The sequence below is a fragment of the Chiloscyllium plagiosum genome, unplaced genomic scaffold (assembly GCF_037043375.1).
Source record: "Chiloscyllium plagiosum isolate Xiang-an unplaced genomic scaffold, Cpla_swu_hap1 HiC_scaffold_11, whole genome shotgun sequence".
In the NCBI taxonomy this organism is placed as follows: Eukaryota; Metazoa; Chordata; class Chondrichthyes; order Orectolobiformes; family Hemiscylliidae; genus Chiloscyllium; species Chiloscyllium plagiosum.
Genome location: NW_028270149.1, coordinates 72,238,397 through 72,257,230, shown reverse-complemented (window position 1 = coordinate 72,257,230; position 18,834 = coordinate 72,238,397). Strand labels below are relative to the sequence as shown.

General features: G+C 44.1%; 1 protein-coding gene across 3 annotated transcripts in view; it reads left to right on the top strand.

Moving 5' to 3' along the window:
* htr2cl2 (5-hydroxytryptamine (serotonin) receptor 2C, G protein-coupled-like 2) overlaps window positions 1–18,834 on the top strand; it is a 349,437-nt gene that overhangs the window by 62,755 nt on the left and 267,848 nt on the right. The window contains exon 1 of one of the 3 annotated variants that reach the window (XM_087991788.1): window positions 1,055–1,111. The exons of the other annotated variants lie outside the window; for them this stretch is intronic. The gene's annotated coding sequence lies outside the window, so the exon portion shown is untranslated. Of the gene's footprint in view, window positions 1–1,054; window positions 1,112–18,834 lie in introns of those variants that run through there. 3 annotated transcript variants of the gene reach the window in all.

Below are 18,834 nucleotides of genomic sequence, written 5' to 3'. Positions count from 1 at the left end.
ACAATCCACGATGATTTGAGTGAGGCTGGAGGCATTCATGGAGGGACCAATGGGATTAATATTTTACATCCAGTATGGCTCTTCTTTGAAACTGAAGGACACTGGGAAATCGATGGTATTTATGCTGTTGACAAAAGGGAAGGAGCAGAAAGCGGAGTGGACAGTGAAAATGTGCACAGCAAAAGCCAAAGGGACTGCTACTAGTACTCGAGCAGTAGAGGTGTGATTTTGGTGTAACTGGTGTTAATGTTAGCTGCTAATAGGTCTGCCATGCTGAGACCAAGATGCTGTTTGAGGGTTATGGAAAGGGGTGTAAGGCGGCTGAGTGAGGTGAGGACTATTTAAAAGAGTGGATATCTGCAGCCTCTTTTTAATTTTTGAAGGGGCGGCTATTGAAAGTTTGGTTGCACTTCAGCCCCACACTCCTAATCTACGGGCACCCAGTGCAGGGATGGGTGGGCAGGTCTACCAGCCTTCTCACTGCCATGCTCCTGGGCCTGGCCAAGATGGCCATTAACAGGTCCAGAAGTGGGCCAAGGAGAGGCCCATTGTTCCTAACTGTCTACCCCTCTGTCGCGGTTATGTTCACTTGGGTGCCCCTGGAGCAGGAGCACATGGCGTTAACCGATAGTCAAGCCTTGTGTCACTGATGAGCACCAAGGGGGCTAGAGGGCATCATAAACCCGAACAAAAACAGTTTGATTTAGTAAGTCTTTTTGTTTCCTTAGTATAATTTTCCATTTTGCCTTTTCAGTTGCATTTGTTTTCAGCTTGGGGCCCGCAGGAGGAGGGTTTTTTTTTTAATCTTTTGTTTCATTTTTTTACCCCTTGGAAGAGCCATGGGGGTTATAATTTTATCAAGATACATTTATTGCACATCTTGACTCCTTGTTGTCCCTCCCCCAAGAGAGATTGGTGGGGAAAGAGTTGAGAAAAGCTGTTTTTCATTTGTTGTTTTTTGTTTACCAAAGTCACAGCAGTTTCATTTTGGTTTAAAAGTCAGGAAACCTTTTACTTTTTTGTTTTAAAAGGATAGAGTGAGCTTTGCCCTGGACTTCACCAGGTGCTGGTCTCATCCCGGGAGTGTCTGAAGGGGGTTGTACTGAGGAAGGTAACTTGACCTTTTTGTTTAGAAGTGTGGAAAGACGTGGGGCAGCTGGGTGATGTGAGGGTTATGGAAAGGGGTGTAATCAAAACAGAGGACAGTGCTCATGATTTGAAGGTATTGAACTGAATGCTGAATCCTGAAGGTGGTAAGGTGACTAGGTGGCATAAAAGATGCTTTTCCTCCAGCTTGTGTTTGGTTTAATGTTAATCTTAAAAGATTAAGATATACCATGACTATTAAATTCCTTTGTGCTTCAGATTTCCAAAGCCATTCCCATTTAGAAAAAAAATCTGTGCCTCTATTCTTCACACCAAAGAGGTACACCATCCATTGAAAGTTACATCGCAGCTAGACAGAGGGGTACAGAAGGCATTTGGAACACTTGCCTTCATTGCACAGACCATTGAGTATCAGAGTTGATGAGGTCACTTTTAGAATACTACGTGTAGTTCTGGTTGCCCCACTATAGGAAGAGGAAGGGGTGCAGAAAAGATTTACAAGGATATTACCAGTGTAGTGAATGTAGTAAAGCCTCCAATTGGACCTCATAGAATATGAGTTCCCTGATTGGGGTTGTTAATTTGATCCAGTAAGGGAGCCTGGCTGACAGATATAAACAGGAGTGTCGTGTCAGAGGTTCTGTGCACCCTGAGAGCTAACTCTGAGGGAGCTGGATCAGTTTCAAGGACTTGGTGATTGGACACCGGCCTCAGTGGAGTTATTTCAACCAGGATTGGAGGGTATGAGGCTGGATAAATTGGGACATTTTTCACTGGAGCAAAGGAGGTTGAGGGGTAACCTTGGAAAGATTTATAAAGTCATAAGGGGCATAGACAAGGTGAATAGCAAAGATCTTTTCACTCTGGTTTGGGAGTTCAGAACTTGGAGTATCATGTTAATGTAAGAGGAGAAGGATTTGCAAAGAACTTGTGGGGCAACTTTTTCCACATAGAGTGTGATTCGTATATAGAATTAACTGCCAGAGGAAGTAATAGATGCAGGTACAGTTACAACACTCAAGAGACATTTGGAAAGGTACATGAATAGGGAAGGTTTAAAAGGATAAGGGCCAAGTGAAGGCAGATGTGATTAATTTAGTTTGGGAAACGTCCATGTGTATGACTCTGTAACTTCACATTTGTATTCTGCCATTTCTTTGCCTATTCTCCTAGCCTGTCCAAGTCCTTCTGCATCCTCCCCACATCCTTAACACTTCCTAAATCCTCATAGGAGTGTTGCTGGTCACGCTTGTAACTTTGGATAATCAGGAGAAGCATGTGACCTTTTCTCCTTCCTAGAGGGGACAGGAGAGGTTAGCTGTTCTGATTCATGTGAACTACCGGCAAGAGGATCGAATTTTCACTCTGCCAATGCTTTCTTCCTGCTTTGGTTTCCTCCTCATGAAAGGACAGGAGCAGTTTGATGAAATTGGAGGAGCTGAGTGCGAGTGAGGTAGTTTGGCCATTGCTGGAATGTTGTTGCACAAAGCACTCTGACTATGCCTGGAGTTCGGGCTGGTAGACCTTTCAAATCTCAATCTTAACGCAAGAAGAAAGAAATCTCAATTTATTTCAGTGCGGCGTATGAAACTTTTTTTTCCTCGCATAATGGAGATTATTTCTCCATGCATTTTATATATTTAACAATTAAACAAAGGAACTGTGAGAAAATGATAGCATTTGAAATTGCACTTAAATAGCAATTCTTCTCTCAATTTCTGACCAGGGAGCTACTAATTAGTTTTGACACTTTTGTTTGTGAAATGCAGGTCATGTTATAAATGTAGGGTTTCCGGAGGAGATGCATTTTGTCATGTAGTTTGGCTGCACGCTTGGTATTGTAACTGGATGTGAAGGCCTAATCTCGATAACTATCTTTGTGGTTTCACATATGTTCAACTGAATCTTGTGCCTAACTATGAGAGACAGAGACAGAAATGCGGGTGTATTAAAATAAAAACATAGCAAAACAATTACAGACCCAGGCGCAAGGCCACATGCTCTGCTTCATAGTGAAAGCTGCCAGTGTGCTTTCTCCAAGTGGTCTGTTTATTTATTGGACTGTAGAATAAGTTGTTTAAGAAAGAAATGTTTTATTTTTCTATCTGTGAAAGCATATCAGTCTTGGGTCGCTCTTCCACCAACTTGCTTCAGGGTCTAGCCCTCTAGGGACTTTGATTCATTATCAAAACACTTGGAGAATATGCCAGCAACTTCCTGCTACATATTCATGATCATGGCATTTCACACTGGGAGCATGCATTTTTCCCTTACTTATTTTTCAAAATATTTTCTTATAAGTTCCTTTGATATCTTTGTGCATTCCGTCACTATTCCTATCCATAATGAGAAATGCTATGGAAGACTTGCTGAAAGCATTTAACCTTTCAACAACAGCATGTATTTGCACACAATCTTTAAAGTAATAAATATCCTCATGGTCTACACAGAGACATTATAAAACAAAAGGTGACACCAAGCCAGATAAGGAGAGAGTAGGGCCAGCAAGGGTGTTGCTTTAACTCAATTGGCTGGATTGTTGGTTTGCAGAGCAGTATGATGCCAACAGCATGGGCCCAATTCTCATCACCAGTTTGAGGTTACCATGAAGGGCTCTCCTTCTCAATCTCTTCCCTTGCCTGAGGCCTGGTGACCCTCAGCTTAAATCACCACCCGTCACTTCTCTCTAATGAGAGAGCAGCCCCTATGGTCTGGTAATGCTATGGTGACACAACAGGGTCAAAAAAGCGTCTTTGAGGAAAGTGAGGCTGAGGGTTAATTAATAACCGGATGCTTGAGAAATTAGTAAAAGTTAAGCATCTTAGAGGGCTTAATGTTATTTTAATGACTTAAAATAGTACTTAGGTAGCAATTAAAGAAAGGACAGATTTGGAAACATATTAGAATTCTAATATGAGCTCTTGATTAGCCAGCGTAGGTCATTGAGCACAAGGGTGATATATGAATAGTGTTTCGTGCAAAATAGGATATGGCCAACAAACATTTGGAATAACCACAACTTTATGAACCATGCAATGTAGGACCCTGCTAGAAGTGTGTTAGACTAGCCACAGCCAGTAGGTACCAAAGAATGGATGGATGAAGGGTTCAGATGCAAAATGAGCGAGTTACAGTACAACAGAAGGCTTTCTGAGGAGTACATTAATCACATTGATTGAGTGAATACATCATTAAAAGCTCACTTCACCTAAGAATGACACCGAGTTTGTGAAAGGTCTGGTTCAGCCTTGGATACTGTAAGGAAGAAGGCTGGAGCCAAGAGCAAGAGAACAGAGGATTTTGGCAGGAACTGAATGCAATGGCTCAATTTTTTCAATCACTAACTGAAGGAACCTTCTGACTATTCAGCACTGTATGTCAGCCATTACAAATACAATGGAGGAGGTTGAGACGGGATGGTGGTGAGTTGAATTCAAACCAATTTCAATTAAACGTTGCTTCTAAATAAATTTTAGAAATGTTCCATTCATTATCTTGAGCAGATTTCTGTAAACAGCAGCTGCATCATATTTAACCTGTAGGCATTGATATCATGACTCATAATTACTGACCTACTTAAGTAAATATTAATCTATTTTTGGGCATGGGTTACGATCATTCAGTACTATCCAAATACATGTACACTCATAGTTCAACTGGTTTAATTAAAGATTCACCCCGAGGAGTCAGCGTTTGGACAGGCATGCACACTGGAAGACTTCAGGCTCCTTTGCAGGATGTAACCTGCAGATGTGCATCCATGCAGTTTGACTTCAGCTTTGTCTTGAAATATCTTGTAATATACTGAGGTTCTTTCACCGTATAGAATTGGTTTTACCATTCTGCAGTTGACCGACCTGTAGTTTTAACTAATGAGTAGCTGCAAAAGTAGTTTAAGTGATCTATGGAAATAGGATGCAACTTGAGTCCTGTGATTTCTCAGCAACAATGACGTCCGATGTGTTATGCAGATGGGGTGATCACACGTGTTTATTGAACACGTTAAGAAATGAAAATAGACATTAGCCAAATGATAACTTAAATGCTGTAAATGTGTGAACTTTAACCTTTTTGATCGTGTGCTGGTAAAATGATAACATGAAAATCAAAGTATTCATGTGTTTAATCATTGCAAGTGTTTTATTTCTTTGCATCCTGTAAAGGTAGGCAGATAAATATGTATTATGTATATACCTGTCGTGTGCGTCAGGCGATCTCTATGACCACTAGTGCAAGTGGCCACAATATTTGCAATGTAGCCATGCCTGAGGTCTGGCAGTTTTTTCTAGAGTACAGTTCTGCTGCTCAAAGCTCTTTAAAGACAGATCGCCAACCTATAGAACACCACAGATGAAGTCATTGGCTTTAGAGGTTGTGTTGTGTCTCAGGTTTCCCCAAATTAATTTTTTTTTGCCATTGAGGACAGTTACCTGAATTACAAATCCATGGGCGGCACAGTGGCTCATTGGTTAGCACTGCTGTCTCACAGCGCCAGGGACCTGGGTTTGATTCCAGCATTGGGCAACTGTCTATATGGAGTTGCATATTCTCCCTGTGTCTGTGTGGGTTTGCTCCCATAGTCCAAAGATGTGCAGGCCAGGTGAGTTGGCCATGCTAAATTGCTCATAGTGTTAGGTGCATTAATCAGAGCGAAATGGGTCTGGGTGGGTTACACTTTGGAGGGCCGTTGTGGGCTGAAGGGCCTGTTTCCACACTTTAGGGAATCTAAACTAATGCTGACCGAATTGAATTTCAAGAAAACAATGGGGGGGGTGTGGAGCAGATTGAATTAATGGTATCAGAATGTATCACAGTATCAGTGGAATATCAAGCAACCTACTTTGCTGTTTATTGTTCGTTATAAAAAATTGTGGGTTTGGGGAAGTGGAAAGGACCAATGCTTCACTGGATAACCTTTCTAACATCTAGCACAAATGGTTTCATGGAGAACAGACAGACTCTGCTCCAAACACAATTACAATCTATTAGCAGGCTGGTTTAGCAAAGAAAATTGAGTACAAGCATGTGTAAATTTGTTAAATGAAATTTCTGTATTGTAATTTCTTACATTACGACAGTAACTCTTCTTGGAAAAAAGAACTTAATTGGATGTGAAGCACTCTGGGAAATCTTAAGGAAATTGCCACTTAAATGTAAAACTATTTTTTAACTCATACATGGGCTGGGGGCAGTGCCTGGTTAGAACAGCATTTATTGAGCTGCCAAGAGCCAATCACATTGCTGTGGCTCTGGAGTTACATGTCGACCAGACCAGGTCAGCTTCCTTCCTCTAAGAACTCTAGTCAGTCAGATTAATTTGTAATGACAATTGACAGTGGTTACATGGCCACCATTATCCAGCATTTTAATTGTTTCCAATGTTGGCATTTGCAATGCTGGGATTTGAACCAATATCTCAATAATCTGGATTATATGGACTCCCCATTCAGTGAAATTACTACCACACCTCCTCTCTTTCCTAATGTGCAGTACTGGAGATGTCTTTGGAAGGAGGTCATCGATGATTACATATTGTTATATTCTGATGTTAATGCAGATTTTGGAGTGGGTTCCATGACACTCATTTCATTGCCTTTCTTTAAAGCGGAGAACAGATTGTGAACGCGTTTTCAAGATTTTTCCTGTCTAGTTATAACACAAACCATCTTTATTAAACAAGAAAAAAAATGAACTACATTACTTGATACAAAAGGGCAGAAATGTTTTCATTATGTACAGCAGAAAATTACTCAAATCCATATTATACCAGCAAAATCCTTACAAACTCCAAACCCAGTGAATATTTACTACCATTTCCACATAAAGGATCCTTGGTCACACTGGCCCAGTTTTTAATAGCCAGAGGTGAAGGAAAATGTCTCCACTCAAAAGGGCTGTGAACCTTTACATTGCTTTATGATTAAGAGCTATACACACTCATTGAGTATGTTCAAATTAAAGGTCACAGACTTTTAGATCTTACAGGAATCAAAGGATCTGGGGACAAAGCAAGAAGGTATGGGTGATATTGAGAATCCGACATCATTTGATTGCATGACAGAATGAGCTTGATTTATCCAACTTCTTATGTTATGGTCTTGCATTCACCACTCATAATCCTACAATGGTGATCATCAGAGGCTACTTAGAAACAAAGCACAAGCTATACAATTTTCCTGGTTTTGCATGAACTACAGGAAAAGTGCAGAAATCCAGAATATTTTCGATGTAAATTCATGCTACTAAGCTAATTCCATGTCAATAGTTAAACTAAATACAGTTTTCTTTTAAAAAGTATACAATAAAGGATCAAGAACCAGATGAGTTCTGTTTGTAAATGAAAGATGCACTTGGCGCAACTCAGAAACAGTTTGTTTGATCTGTCTGTTCCACCACCATGCCATCATCACTTACTCACAAACTCTCTCTTACTCTCAAACACAAACACACACACATAAAATCTTAACATTTAATAGACAGGTTCATTGTGGTCATCTTTTTTCCATCTGCCAGTCATTTGGGGCCTGTCTCCTTTTTTTATTATTATTGGAACTGCGTATTAGTCAAACATATGTTACAGAAGGTCTGATGGGGAGATTATTCATGAGTGACGTCATGTCACAGTTTGCACCCAGTTCCCCTTCAAAGTGAATTCTGAGTGACGTCATATCACAGTTTGTACCCAGTTTCCTTCCGAACGGAATCTTTATAACCCCATGAAGGACAAACATTCCTCGGGTGATTTGGTACCAGATATTGAGCCATTCATTTCTGGTTGGTTGGCAGTCATCTTTCACGGAAGAGGGAAATAAACATGAGCTCAATCTTTTGTAGTTTAGTCAAGAAGAGAGCAGTTATGGTTCTTAACAGCTTGTGCTTGGTATATCACTTGGCAGTCTGGGGCAGGTTCACCTTTGGTTGTCATTGAGACTGGTCTCAGCCTCATAGTTAACCAGATTTTATTATCATTACAATTGAAAAACATTTAACAGTAATTTTCAGTCGCTCCACTACACACCAGGATAATGATAAAGTATGCGCGCAGTTTCGCAAACCATTTATTTTGTTGCAGCAAGAAAGCATTTTGCAAAAGTAGAGCACTGTAAAATTACTATAAAATGCTTGATTATCAGAACAATATTTTGTATTTACATAAGGACATATGCATTCCTGTGAGGTGCACTAAGACCGGACATGAGCTTTTTCCAATCAGCTTGTAGCACTCAGCTCCACGGTATGGTATAATTAGAGTCCAGTTTTATTACATTAATTTTAAATCTAGGCAAACTGACCAGGATTTCCTAAGAAATGTATTTTGCATCTTATGAAAAATATCTGACTTTTCAAAGTCAGCTTCTTTTTCTTTGGTAGAGAATTTTGCGTTATTGCAGTGGATGGTTGTTTTTTAAATTTACTTGTGATGTGCAACTGTCCTCAGAAGGCTAAAATCCATTATCTATATCTATTTACCCTTGGTATATACTTTCCAGGGAAGTTTTTATCAAGTGAACATCCTTAGTTGATTTTGTCAGAATATTTTATATTCATGCTTCTCAAGCAACGAACAAACCGTTAAATTGATGTTAATATCATTAATGTAACTGTGGAAAAAAATGAAGACTGAAGGAATTTATTGAATTGCTCACAGAGAAAATCTAATAGTGTGAAAAGGTCTGTGTTAGGTTCTTGCAGAATTTGAAACGTAGCATTCCTAAAGTTGGGATGGGGGTTTGGTCTTGCTGTATTAAAAGTAGGCATACAATAGCATTAATTACTGAGCTGTCAATGGCAGTGGGATTAAGAGAAGAGATTGAGCACAAATAACGAGCTTCAACTTGATTTGGATGTCTTCATTTTGTACCCTACCAGTGAGGTAAGGCTCATATGGAGAAGCACCTTCTATTTCTCAGTCTGAAGGTTGTCCAGTTCCAGAGACCTGAGAGAATAATCTGGGATGATATTTCAGTGCAATAATCAGGGCGTGCTGCACTGTTGGAGGTGCCATCTTTCATATGAGACCTCTAAACTTGGCCCCATCTGTCTACCCAAATGGGTGGAAACAATTCAATGGCACTCAGCTGGGGTCCAAACTCATGAGCATTGAAGCATATCGTTCAATGATTTCGCACAAAGCTGTTGAAACAAGGGAAAGCTCTCTTGTACGCAATTTGGCACGCATCATAGGGAAATGTGACAAAGTATTTGCTTATTTGGAAAGTACATTTGGGCACGGAGGTCATTAATGTGTTTTGTTTTTCTTTAAATACTTTGCATCCAGCAAATGTCATCAGAATCAAATATTTCAGAAGGTTCACTGTGGAGATCGTCAGCAAAAATGCCATATTCACGGCAAGCTCTTCTAGAAAGGGTTAAATAATTTACTAGAAAAAAAAAACTGTCTGAAATAGTCAATTAAGTTACTAATCTCATGGTTACAATATAAATGTAAACAAATTTACACTTTTGTGGGTAGCACAGTGGTTCAGTGGTTAGTACTGCTGCCTCACAGCGCCAGAGACCTGGGTTCAATTCCAGCCTCAGGCAATTGTCTGTGTGGAGTTTGTACATTCTCCCCGTGTCTGTGTGGGTGTCCTCCAGGTGCTCTGGTTTCCACCCACAGTCCAAAGATGCGTGTGTTAGGCAATTGGCCAAGCTAAATTGCCTATAGTGTTTAAGGATGTGTAGGTTAGGGGCATTAGTCGGGAATAAATGTAGGATAATAGGGGAGAGGAATTACTCTATGGAGGGGTCGGTGTGGACTTGTTGGATTGAAGGGCCTGTTTCCACAATGTAGAGATTCTATGAAATGGAACAAAGCATCAATGAGAAGAGATTGCAATGTTCAAAGTTGTTGGTGTCTGATTATGTTTTTCTATTTACTGTTATCTATTCACTGCATGTGATTAGTTTAAACCTATTGGAGAAAGAGTAACTAATCTGAAGGTATACATCTGGAAACATCTGGAGCCCTGAAGAAGGGCTCATGCCCGAAACGTCGATTCTCCTGTTCCTTGGATGCTGCCTGACCTGCTGCGCTTTTCCAGCAACACATTTTCAGTTCTGATCTCCAGCATCTGCAGTCCTCACTTTCATCTGGAAACATAAGACAGATACTTGAAAACATCCCACTTCTGACACTGTCAATTAATGGGGCTTGATTTTCCTGATGGCTACAACTGGATCATAACTTTGGATAGAAGCCAATGAACATATCTGCCTCGTCTCTCCATTCTCCTGAGCTCAGCTATTTTCTAAAGTCAGGATTGTTTTAACATTGTGCTAGTCAGGAAATTTATTCTTAAGGGATGTGCTGCCTTGCAGTGCAGGGTTGAGGTTAGAAGTTGTCTTGGTTGGTGGTACAAAATGGACAGTATCAAATCATCCTCTGCCACCCATTATATATGGTGCCTCATAACTCATCCCACTGACTGCACATGAAACTAAGCTTCAAGTGTTTTGTGGAATAGATGGCCAATCTGGCACCACCCAAGACTAATTTCTACCTTAGTGTAATAAACTGGACTAACTAATAAGCAACATCACAGGGAACTAAGTAAAAGTTCGAAATAAATGAACATGTGCTTAAAAAATGATATGCAATTACTGGAGCTGGTTACAGCCACCGAATCACTTAAAAGGAATTATTTGATTAGCTTCTGTAATATGTTATAGACTATGTTCAACTCTAAACATCATGGAGAGCACATTGTTCCTATGCTCTGCATATAATGAAATTGTAAAGCTTTTTAAAATGCGCAGTACAACCCCCACGAAGATTAATCTTCACAATCACCATTTTTCATTACAGTGCTGCTGTACAAAATTGGATCTTTTGACTCATCAAATTGAAATCAGTGTTTTGCTCTACATGAGTCAGCTAGTCAAAAGCCATATTTCTGTCTCCTCCTCATGCATTTTTAAATCCCTCTATTTCAAGCAGCTATTTAATTCTCTTTTATTTTTAAAGACAAATATGGATTTTACTTCAAAGTCAGCTGCATGAAAGCATAGTTTTCTAACTTCCATCTTGTTACTTTTGGGATCATCATAAACGTGCTGTTTTGTTTATTTCTCACTAGTGGAAGTAATCTGTCACTACCTGCCTTATCAAAGTTCTTTCTAATCCCTAAGGCCTTAATCAGGTCACCTGTAATCTTCGAGGAGAAAGTGAGGTCTGCAGATGCTGGAGATCAAAGTTGAAACTTTATTGCTGGAACAGCACAGCAGGTCAGGCAGCATCCAGGGAACAGGAGATTCGACGTTTCGGGCACAGGCCCTTCTTCAGGAATGAGCAGAGCACTCTCTGCTCATTCCTGAAGAAGGGCCTGTGCCCGAAACGTCGAATCTCCTGTTCCCTGGATGCTGCCTGACCTGCTGTGCTGTTCCAGCAATAAAGTTTCACCTGTAATCTTCTCCATTCTATTGATAAAAGTCTGATCATAATTGTGCATTTGCGGTTTTGTGTTTTGATAATGGTATATATGTTAGTTTGTTTTTCTGAAGTACGATCATAAATGCCCTTGGTCATGGGTTAATTAGCAGATAGAATATTATTTCATTGCTCTTTTCTTATCCCCCCCATATTCTCCCCTCAGTTCTCCTCTCTTGAAGATTAAATTTGGGATTGGCTCCCATGGGCATTGAGGCTCTTCTGTCTCACTGGCAATTTTCCATGTGTGAGCCTGGACTGTAGTGGTCTGTCAAGTCGAAGTGTAGATTATACGGAGGAGATATAACTATTTTTATATTAATGAGTGAGTTATTGGTATAACGAGTTCAATTTTATAAATAATTACTACCCTCAATAATATTTTGTTATGGAAATATATTCAAAGGAAAAGTTTCATCACATCTTCAGGCTATCCTGTGTACACGCAGCAAGATTCCAGAAGCAGCAAATCAGTTGAATGTAAATGGATTTGGTTTTGTTTTGGACTGTTGTGGAGAGTGACAATATTGACCACAATACTGGATGAGTTTGGAATATCCTTCTTAACAAGATTATGTAGTGTAAGTGGACATCTAGACAGAAAGTGCCTTGGTTTGATGAGTTGTGCCCCTGACAATACAATGCTCTGTCAGGATTTCACTCTCGTATTCTGAACTCAGAAAAATAGTGAAACAATTTGGCACTTCACAACCTGAACAGCTTTCAGAGGGATAGAGGTTTCAGGTTAATGTGAAAACCTTCAGACATTGTGATTAATATCAGTGTATGTCAGACAATTTAGCTAGTCAAAGAAAAACTAGTACAGTACCAAAGGCAGAGAAAACCATTACTGCTGATCCAGCACATGACGTTACAGTAAAGGTTTTGCAATTTACACATGCTGTAGAAACATTGTCAATGAGCTAATCTTGAGTTGACTGAACGGGTAATAACATATAACAGGACTGATGTGGATTGTTTTTTCCCCTGTGCAAGGTGGAGTTTTATTGTGGATGTAATCTGCCACCCAAGAAATGTAAACTGAGTAACTGACTGGAAACAAACCAGACTACATGTCTAAAGACTGAATCGTGTTGGCAATTCATATGACACGGGGTCCTAGTCATCTCTTCAACTGCTATACACATCACTGCAGGCAAGCTGACTGAATCGTGTTGGCAGTTCATATGACACGGGGTCCTAGTCATCTCTTCAACTGCTATACACATCACTGCAGGCTAACCAAAATCTAACCAAGCATTGGCTTCAAATAGCCATCTCACCCAAATGTAAGACCACTGGTACTCTCTGAATCTAACACTCCCAAGAAAGTTCACACATTCTTTCCAGCTAGTCTCAGAAAACTCTGAAAGCCCTATATTTTGCTTACAATCATCTGTTAAAGATCAGTGTCTGAGACCAGTGTTTCATCTTCTGGCTGCAATGATAGAGGGTCTGATTGTCTCAAAATAACTCTACTGGGTTCATTCTATCAGGTAGCTTTTTTGTGCATGTATTGCAGTGAGAGTTCTACATAAGTTCAATAGTGTCTCCTTCAAGAGAGCTCACACCAGATCTTTTCTAGTCATGCAACCCTACACCATTGTTACATCATGATCTCTTAGACTCATGTGATGAACCAATGATTCCACAGCCAGCCTAGCTCTTGTCTAACCCAAGCAACCTGTACTGTGTCAGAAGCCTAAAGTCACCTAGGCCAATGAAGATGTCCTGTTGCTATCTTGTTTTGATTTGAGTCACTCAGCTCAAGCCAGGTTGAAAGTGAGCTTACTTATCATGAGGATTCCATCATGAGGTGTATTTACCCATCAAATCGATGAAGGAAGGCTGCACTACATGTGATTGTGACATTTCTTCTGTCATTTGCCAAACATTCTGCAGCGCAAAAATACCTGAGCTCAAATTAATTATCGTGCAAAGGGGTAGACCCTATTGCAGGTTGACTGAGACAGCATTCCTCATTAGAGTCCCTTAATGTAACATCTGGTGGTTGGAAAATCCATGCCCTCAGCTGTGGTTGAGCTGTGACTATTGTCCCATATAATCAGAGGCAGTTATTAATGTCAAGGCTTCAAGCTTTCCAATTAAGTGGAGGCCAGTTATAAGTTCCTATACTCTCCCATCGGCCTATCAAATTGTTTGTTTAAACAAAACTAAGTTGTTAGCCGCAGAGTGACTTTATTCATATTACACATGATATTTCTTTCCACTGCATTTCTTCACAGGTGCATTTTCATAAAACACACTCCAGGATTAGTGGAATTGTTGGGTATCAAAAATAGCTTTTGTCTGTTTTCCTGCAGTTCTAAAAGCCAGTGGAGCTGTCATGTGATGTAGCTGTATAGACAGTGAGACATTGGCCTGTTACCTGGAAGAAAGCTGTAGCATCAAATACAAGTGCAGATAGTCAATGGGAATATTGCTAATATACTATTTTCTGTCTCTTTGATGCCTTGTCAGTAAATTCATACATAAATCAATTTTTACCTGCATCACATCAGAGACTATTGAAAAAAAAATATTTTGCTAAGAAACAGAATGAGTTATGAGGTGATCATAATTGCTTCTGAGGGTACAATTATTGTCACCAGACCTGACTACAATGAAGGTGTTTTATTAATGGTCTAAAATTATTTATTTGGAATTATCTAATGCTGTTTTACTACTAATTGTTCATATCAAATCTTGAACTGAATTTAAAAAGCGTGGTGTGGAGGAGCCGGAGTTGGTACTGGGGTGTACAAAGTTAAAAATCACGCAACACCAGGTTAGAGTCCAACAGGTTTATTTGGAAGTACAAGCTTTCAGAGCGCTGCCCCTTCCTCAGGTTTTAACTTTAATAAGCCTCACTGTCTACATGGCAGTGATCCCTACCAGTGGTTGCAAAGTTTGCTGCAGCCATTTCTGGGAACCTGAATGCCAGGCAATTTACTGCCTTCAGGGACTCATAATGGCAGAGAGTCCACCTCCAAGACCAGTCAGCCCAAGAAATGGTGGGTAGCCCTTCAAGTGCAGCAATGCCACTGGGAACGGTGGCCGCTGCTGGTATTGCAGTATCCAGCAGGACAGTAAATGGGCTGGTCTTGCCAGGGCTGGTCAAGCAGGTCTTGGTGAAGGGATGGTGGAGCTTTGAGGAAGACTTATTTCACAGGGTAGCCCTCACCACTGGTGGGGACACCTGTGAAGCACAGGGAACATACCTGATAAGCAGCCCCTTCAAACTGTTATTACAACCCTGTCAAGGGTGGCTCCAAGTATGTGGGAGCCTCCCCCTATGACAGAAGTTGCCCTGCTGCAAATAGACTGCCATCAGCAGTAGGTTATAGACCTTCATTAGTCACCTAAAGGATCTCGATTTTAGGATGGCTACTGCCAGAGTCTGGAAATAGTAGGCAAAGCACAATCTTGAGCCCAGTAGGCTCAAAGATGGAATTGACCCTGCTTCCAGGTTGCCTGTGCAAATTTCAATATATCTGACCTAATGGCAGCCAGAACTGGAATGGATCCTGTTGCTTTCAAAGTGCCTGATACAAATTGATGCGCGCCCCGCACCCCCAACCTCCACCCCCCTCACCCTCCACAGGTGGTCTAAGGGCGCACCATCCCTGTCTCTGACTTAAGCAAGAATGTGGAAATCATGGGTTCTCCACTCATCACCCGCCTTCCCATTCAAGAAACAGGCCATCCCCTCCCCAGTCAGCTGCTCCACAAGGTGGAACAGGTTTGGAGGGATAGGGGGGGGGCGTTCTGCAGCTTATTTTCATTACTTAAATCATACTTTTGGAGAAGTCAATTTTGGATGGAATAAAATCACAGTGAGCACGTGGATGCTACACTAACAGTTTGCAAACTGACGTACTCCTCAATTTCAAACAAAGAGAGAAATGGCTGGAAAACTCAGCAGCTCTGGCAGCATTGCATGGAGAGAAAGCAGAATTAGTTTCTCAGGCCCAGTGACCCTTTTTCAGATCTGAAGATACTTTGCAGTTTCCTGTTTGCCGATGGCTTCCTCTAGCGGATATTCGGAACTAGCTGCGCAGCGTGGCACATTCACATTCTTTAATGCACGCAACAACTTCAGCCTTGCATTCAGCACAAACAGAAATCTGTAGCAATGTACCAAACTGCTGTCGGAAAGCCCTATCGCAGAACCAAGGACTCGGTCTGTGACCAGATCCCAGCAGCTGTCTATAAGTGCAGCGGCCAGCATAAGGAATCAAACCTGGAGTAGCGACCAGTGTAGGGAAGCAATCCCAGAGCAACGGCAGAAACAATCACCGGAACAGCAGGGAAGAAACCCCGGAGCAACAGGGCAAGCAGTCCCAGAGCAGTGGAGAAGCAAACCTGGAGGAGTGGGGAATCAGTCCCAGAGCAGTGGGGAATCAGTCCCGGAGCAGTGGGGGATCAGTCCCGGGGCATCAGAGAATCAGTACCGGAGCAGTGGAGAATCAGTCCCAGAGCACGGGGCGCAGTGGGCGGCACGGTGGCACAGTGGGCGGCACGGTGGCATGGTGGGCGGCATGGTGGCACAGTGGTTAGCACTGCTGACTCACAGCGCTGGAGACCCGGGTTCAATTCCCGCCTCAGGCGACTGACTGTGTGGAGTTTGCACGTTCTCCCCGTATCTGCGTGGGTTTCCTCCGGGTGCTCCGGTTTCCTCCCACATCACAAAAGATGTGCAGGGTGAGGTGAATTGGCCATACTAAATTGCCCGTAGTGCTAGGTAAGGGGTAAATGTAGGGGTATGGGTGGGTTTCGCTTCGGCGGGTCGGTGTGGACTTGTTGGGCCGAAGGGCCTGTTTCCACACTGTAATCTAATCTAATCTAATCTAATCTAATCTAAAAAAAAAAAAAGCAGTGGGGAATCAGTCCCGGAGCAGTGGGGGATCAGTCCCGGAGCATCAGGGAATCAGTCCCGGAGCATCAGGGAATCAGTCCTGGAGCAGTGGAGAAGCAGACCCAGAGCAGTGGGGAATCAGTCCCGGAGCAGTGGGGAATTAGTCCCAGAGCAGTGGAGGATCAGTCCCGGGGCATCAGGGAATCAGTACCGGAGTAGTGGGGAATCAGTCCCAGAGCAGTGGGGAATCAGTCCCGGAGCAGTGGGGAATCATTCCCAGAGCAGTGGGGAATCAGTCCCGGCGCAGTGGGGAATCAGTCCCGGAGTAGTGGGGAATCAGTCCCAGCGCAGTGGGGAATCAGTCCCGGAGCAGTGGGGAATCAGTCCCGGAGCATCAGGGAATCAGTCCCGGAGCAGTGGGGAATCAGTCCCAGCGCAGTGGGGAATCACTCCCGGAGCAGTGGGGAATCAGTCCCGGAGCAATGGGGAAACAGTGCCGGAGCAGTGGGGAATCAGTCCCAGAGCAATGGGGAATCAGTCCCGGAGCAGTGGGGAATCAGTCCCGGAGCAGTGGGGAATCAGTCCCGGAGCAGTGGGGAAGCAGATCCGGAGCAGTGGGGAATCAGTCCCGGAGCAGTGGGGAAGCAGACCCGGAGCAGTGGGGAATCAGTCCCGGAACAGTGGGGAAGCAGTCCCGGAGCAGGAGGGAAGCAGACCCGGAGCAGTGGGAAAGCATTCCTGGAGCAGTGGGGAATCAGTCCCGGAGCAATGGGAAAGCATTCCTGGAGCAGTGGGGAATCAGTCCCGGAGCAGGGGGAAGCAGTCTCGGAGCAGTGGGGAATCCGTCCCGGAGAAGTGGGGAAGCAGTCCCGGAGCAGTCGGAAAGCAGACCCGGAGCAGTGGGGAAGCAGTCCCGGAGCAGCGGGGAATCAGTCCTGGAGCAGTGGGGAAGCAGTCCCGGATCAGTCGGAATGCAGACCTGGAGCAGTGGGGAATCAGTCCCGGAGCAGTGGGGAATCAGTCCCGGAGCAGTGGGGAAGCATTCCCGGAGCAGTGGGGAAAGCAGTCCCGGAGCAGTGGCGAATCAGTCCCGGAGCAGTGGGGAAGCAGTCCCGGACAGTGAGAAAGCAGACACAGAGCAGTGGGGAATCAGTCTCGGAGCAGCGTGGAATCAGTTCCGGAGCAGTGGGGAATCAGTCCCGGAGCAGTGGGCAATCAGTCCCAGAGCAGTGGGGAATCAGTCCCGGAGCAGTGGGGAATCAGTCCTGGAGCATCAGGGAATCAGTCCCGGAGCAGTGGAGAAGCAGACCTGGAGCAGTGGGGAATCAGTCCCAGAGCAGTGGGGAATCAGTCCCGGAGCAGTGGGGAATCAGTCCCGGACCAGTGGTGAATCAGTCCCGGAGCATCAGGGAATCAGTCCCGGAGCATTAGGGAATCAGTCCCGGAGCAGTGGGGAATCAATCCCAGCGCAGTGGGGAATCAGTCCCGGACCAGTGGGGAATCAGTCCCAGAGCAGTGGGGAATCAGTCCCGGAGCATCAGGGAATCAGTCCCGGAGCAGTGGGGAATCAGTCCCGGCGCAGTGGGGAATCAGTCCCGGCGCAGTGGGGAATCAGTCCCTGAGCAGTGGGGAATCAGTCCCGGAGCAATGGGAAAACAGTCCCGGAGTAGTGGGGAATCAGTCCCAGCGCAGTGGGGAATCAGTCCCGGAGCAGTGGGGAATCAGTCCCGGAGCATCAGGGAATCAGTCCCGGAGCAGTGGGGAATCAGTCCCAGCGCAGTGGGGAATCACTCCCGGGGCAGTGGGGAATCAGTCCCGGAGCAATGGGGAAACAGTGCCGGAGCAGTGGGGAATCAGTCCCAGAGCAATGGGGAATCAGTCCCGGAGCAGTGGGGAATCAGTCCCGGAGCAGTGGGGAAGCAGATCCTGAGCAGTGGGGAATCAGTCCCGGAGCAGTGGGGAAGCAGACCCGGAGCAGTGGGGAATCAGTCCCGGAACAGTGGGGAAGCAGTCCCGGAGCAGGAGGGAAGCAGACCCGGAGCAGTGGGAAAGCATTCCTGGAGCCGTGGGGAATCAGTCCCGGAGCAATGGGAAAGCATTCCTGGAGCAGTGGGGAATCAGTCCCGGAGCAGGGGGAAGCAGTCCCGGAGCAGTGGGAAATCCGTCCCGGAGAAGTGGGGAAGCAGTCCCGGAGCAGTCGGAAAGCAGACCCGGAGCAGTGGGGAAGCAGTCCCGGAGCAGTCGGAAAGCAGACCCGGAGCAGTGGGGAATCAGTCCCGGAGCAGCGGGGAATCAGTCCTGGAGCAGTGGGGAAGCAGTCCCGGATCAGTCGGAATGCAAACCTGGAGCAGTGGGGAATCAGTCCCGGAGCAGTGGGGAATCAGTCCCGGAGCAGTGGGGAAGCATTCCCGGAGCAGTGGGGAAAGCAGTCCCGGAGCAG